Source organism: Quercus suber, unplaced genomic scaffold (genome assembly GCF_002906115.3).
Source record: "Quercus suber isolate HL8 unplaced genomic scaffold, Cork oak 2.0 scaffold_558, whole genome shotgun sequence".
Lineage (NCBI taxonomy): Eukaryota > Viridiplantae > Streptophyta > Magnoliopsida > Fagales > Fagaceae > Quercus > Quercus suber.
In genome coordinates this window covers 390594-395575 of record NW_027070005.1, presented here as the reverse complement: position 1 = coordinate 395575, position 4982 = coordinate 390594, and positions in this window count along the sequence as shown.

Below are 4982 nucleotides of genomic sequence, written 5' to 3'. Positions count from 1 at the left end.
CCCTTTCGCACTGTTCCTCTTGGAACCTTTCCTTCAACACCTCAATAATGGATTCTTTTCTTTTGCAAACTTCTATCCTGGTGCTATTCCCTTTGAAAATTATTTGTGAACCTAGTGCGGCTAATGCTTCCGCAAACTGGTTTTCGTTCCTTGGAGCATGTTCTATTTTGAAGGTTGAAAACTCTTCTTCTATCCTCTGGGCCATTGCTCTGTATAGGGCTAGGCTGGGTTCCTTTGAGGAGAAGCTCCCCTAGGTCTGGCAGATGACTACGTTCGAATCACCTAATACCCTTAAATGCTTGACTCCCATTTCAAGAGTCATGTCTAGCCCGGTTAGGTAAGCTTTGTATTCTGCCATGTTGTTTGAACAGGAGAATTCTAGTTTAAACGATAGTGCCACTGCCTTATCTTCTTCATGGTACAAAACTACTCCCACTCCGCCTGATTGGGTGGTAAAAGACCTATCGAATTTCATTACCTATTGTTCTCTAACCTCTTCTACCATGGCTACTTCCCAAGAAACTTCATCATCTAGTGGGAATTCTTCCTCTCCTGGAAACTGTGCCAATAAATTTGCTATAGCTTGGCTTTTCACCGCCCTATGTGTCCTCATTCTCAAGTCGTACTGTGACAATTGTAACAACCACTGGGATATTCTGTCAAAGAGGATTGGTTGCTGTAACAAAGCTTTGATGGCATGAGACTTGGTCATCAGCCTTACTTCGTAGGCCAAGAAATAATGGCGTAACCTCTGCGAAGCATACACAGTAGCCAGACACGCCTTTTCTACCCTTGGATAACGAGTTTCTGCATCTTTTAAGGCACAGCTGATGTAGTACACTGGTTGCTCAATGCCACCTCCATCCTCTTGGGTGATTAATGCACCAATGACATATGAATTGGTGGCCAGGTAAAGTAGCAATGGTTTTTTGTGGATTGGGGCCTGCACCGTGGGGAGGTTCATTATGATCTGCTGTAGCCTCTTGAAGGTTGTCTGCTGTGCTTCCCCCTATTCAAAACTTTGCCCTTTCCTGAGCAACTTGGTGAAAGCAAAAGTGATTGGTGCCAACCTAGGGATGAATCTCCAGATATATGAGACTTTTCCTAAGAAACTCTTTAACTCCTTTACCGTGACTAGAGGTCTCATAGTTGCTATGGCCGTGGCTTTGGCCAAGTCCACATCTATTCCCCTACTGTGAACCAAGAAACCCAAGAATTTCCCAGAGGTCACTCCAAATGCGCACTTGAGAGGGTTCATTCTTAACTTAAAAGCTCTGCATCTTTCGAATACCTTTTTCAACACGTAGAAGTTCTCTTCTCTCCTCTTTGATTTAATGACTATGTCATCCACATAGTCTTCTAGTTCCTAATGCATCATGTTGTGGAATATGGTCGTCATTGCTCGTTGGTAAATTGCACCTGCGTTCTTCAACCTAAAGGTTATCACAGTGTAGTAGAAGTTGCCCATGGGTATTCTGAAAGCAGTTTTCTCCTCATCCTTCGGTGCCATCCTGATCTGATTGTATCCCCTGAACCCATCCATGAATGAAAACATGGCGTTTCTTGCCGCAGAATCTATTAGTAAATCTATGTTTGGAAATGGGAACTCTTCCTTCGAACAGACTTTGTTGAGATTTCTGAAATCTACACAACATCTTATCTGGTCGTTCTTCTTCTTTACTAGTACTATGTTGGATAGCCAGCAAGGGTGTTGAATAGGCTTGATGAATCTCGCGGCCAGCAATTTCTGAACTTCTTTGACTATTTGCCCTTCTATTTCTGTGTGAAATATCCTGGTAGGCTGGGCCACTGGCTTGGCCTCCTGGTCCACATTCAACGTATGTGCAACTAGCCCGGGGTCTAACCCTGGCATTTCACTGTAATCCCACACGAAAATGTCTTTGAACTCTTTCAACGGTAGTATCGGCTCTGATTTTTCCTTTTTTGTAAGACTTGCACTAATTGAGATAGCCCTTGGTTCTTATGAACCAGACCCTAGGTTAACTTCTTCCAACTCTTCTTTTGCCACAACCTGTCCATCTTTTTCTGCCACAACTTCCTCATCTTTCTCTTCTTCCCTTTTCAAACTTTCTTGAGCTATGTAACACACCAAACTCTCGTGTTACCATTCTTGGGTAGGGCCCGTACGCCTTCATAATTTGTGAGCCCCACGCGCCTTCATAATTTGTACACAATCCTGCCATCAAGGCCTCGAACCCTGACGCATTGGGGCGTGCCATCTGATTTTGCGGCGGGCGCTTCTTTTCTTTTCTTTTTTCGTGTTAGCAATTCCCTTAGATCAGGCTCTGGGTCACCTTGGATGTCTTCCCACTTAGGTACGAAGGTACCTCGTGGCTTTGATACTGAGGTTTCCTCGAATGGAGCCCATTGGTCGTAGAACATAGTTTCTACTAAATGGGCCTTTGCCTGCTCGAACGGTGAGGGGTTTGCGGCTATGTGTATCATCCTGCCATTCAATCTTCCTTTCACATACTAGTGATAAGTGGATGGGACCAACCGGTGTTTGTGCAACCATGGCCTTCCCAAAAGCACATGATAGGATACTTTTGTTTTCACCACATGGAATCAAGCTAAAGAAGCTATAGGGCCTACTTTCAACCATAGCTGAATATGGCCTGCGGTGTACTTGCCTCTTCCGCCAAACCCTGTCACTTCCATTGGGCATCCCTGAATCTTTCTTTCTGAAATTCCTGCTGCTTGTAAAGTGCTCAATGGAATGAGATTTACAGAAGCACCTGTATCTACCAAGGCTTTCTTAATGGGGATTTGATTTATGGACACCGCTAAGTATAAGGGTCTCCTGTGATCTAGGTATCCCACCTCCACATCCTCATTACTAAAAATAATTTTAGTTGACTCCTGTAAGAGAGCTTTGTCATCTAGGATCTCCGCTGATAAACATTCTACCCTTGTCCCGGAGGCGATGCTCACTAGAGCCTCTATTGCTATCTTTCTTTCCTTTACCGTGAGTCTAGTTAGTTAAAAAAATTTTTGAATTTGGAGCTTTGTTGTAAAGTGATATTCTTGCGGCAGGTAGGGCTGGATTCTCCTCCTCGTCCTCCCCTGGATCCGCGTAGATTACTACCACTGCTACACCCTTCCCTTTGTGGTTTGGGAGTGGGTTTCTTTACACTTCTTGCTAGGATAGTTCTAGGCTCCCTTATTTGATCCTGCGGTGCACCAATCTGTGAAGCGCCTAACACTCTGCGGTAGGATGTTGCACGTATTTGTGTAAGCGGTAGAAGCGTTGGTCCCTCCGCTCTTCTTCTATGGGCTCCTTAGAAACTTGATTAGGCTTAAAAACTTCGTCTGCTATCCACTTGTCTAGCAGCACATTTAACTCTTTTAGAGTGCATGGTATTGGTGGGGGAGTATCGTATTCTCTCCCCTTAGTCTTCCTTCTTCACTCACCAATAGATACTGCCATAGCTTGCAGAGCTCTTCTTTTGTCCATGCTTGGCTTTATGGACTGGGCAGTCTTTCTGGCCTTTTGCAACAATTGTGCGAACTGGGAGATTTTTAAGTTTTCCAGGACTGCCCTGTACTCCCTGATCATGTTTGTCATACACATTTCCACCAATGTTCTTTCTTCGCAATGATCATAGCAATCGAGTGCTATGTCCCTGAACCTTTTGATGTATTCCATCAAGTCCTCACCACTCCTCTGCTTGGTTGCTTGTAGAGTTACAAGTGTTACCGTCTCTTCTCCATGGAAGTATTTAGTGCAAAATACGTCCACCATGTCATCCCATGTTGGGATCGATCCTGGCTTTAGGCCAATGTACCAGGTGTATGCCCGGTCACATAATGATTTAGAAAATTCTCGAAGACACAAGTCTTTGTCTACGGCGTAAGGGCCAAGAGTATCAATGAACTTGCTCATGTGCTCAATAGCACTTCCCTTCCTACCATCGTACTTTGCAAAGGCCCACGGCTCATACCTCTCGGGGTACAGGTTACTGAGTACCTTTAGCAGGTAAGGAAGCCTTTGTGCGTAGAATCTCTACTTGGGTGCTCTGGCTCTCTCTTGTTCCAGGAGAGCTGCTACTTCAGCCATAGTAATGAAACGTTGTTCTGCATTCTGTGGAACACCTCCTGCTAGTGTCTCCTCTTTATCTGCCACATATTTTGGGTCATGTTGGCTTCCTTTCTCCTTTGTTCTGTCTGTTTTTAACTGACGGATTTCTTCCATTATTTGCTGTTGAGAGTGCTGCAGGGCCTGCAACACCTCAATGAAGGTGTTGGCATTGTCCATGGGAATTCTTGGCTGAGGTTGGGGTTCAGCCCCAATTCTATTAACACCTTCTGCTTGGTTAGGCTGCTGCTGTTGAGGTATTGTCGGCCTAGATTTTGCCTGCGAGGGTACGACACTCATGTTTCGCATTGTTCTGGATCTTAGAGGCATTCGTTCGCGAGGGCTTCTGTCCCTATCTGCTTCTCAACTCCCCAATGGAGTCACCAATTTAATGTAGTGGGCGTTTTTGTTATATTGGGCTGGGCTGCCTCCTGCGGTACTAGGCCCAAGTATTCTGAGTAAGGAAGTTGAGACTGGTCCAACTGCAACTCAATTTGGTCCGGCTTGTGCACAAACTATGCCTCGTTTGCCAAGAGCATGCTTACAGCAGGCGAAACCGTTTCAGATAAGTCGTGGCAAGCAGATATGATAATAATAAAATAACAGAAAAGGTACTTCGAATTCTTAGTTAAAGTGAACAAGTAATCCTTAATTAAGAAAGATAATTACAATAACAACAATTTCTTTTAAGAAGAAAGCAAGGGAATAAGTGAGTAGTATATGGGTTAATCAAAAAAGGGAGAAAGAAATCAGATTGAGTCTGGCCCGCAAGACCAAAACCAGAGAGGGAAGAACGCTTCTTCTCAATGCAACTAATCTCCCAGGGAAATCCTGCCGTGAAAATTAATCGCTTTGAGGGAAACAGACCTGAATAGTTGGTGCCCAA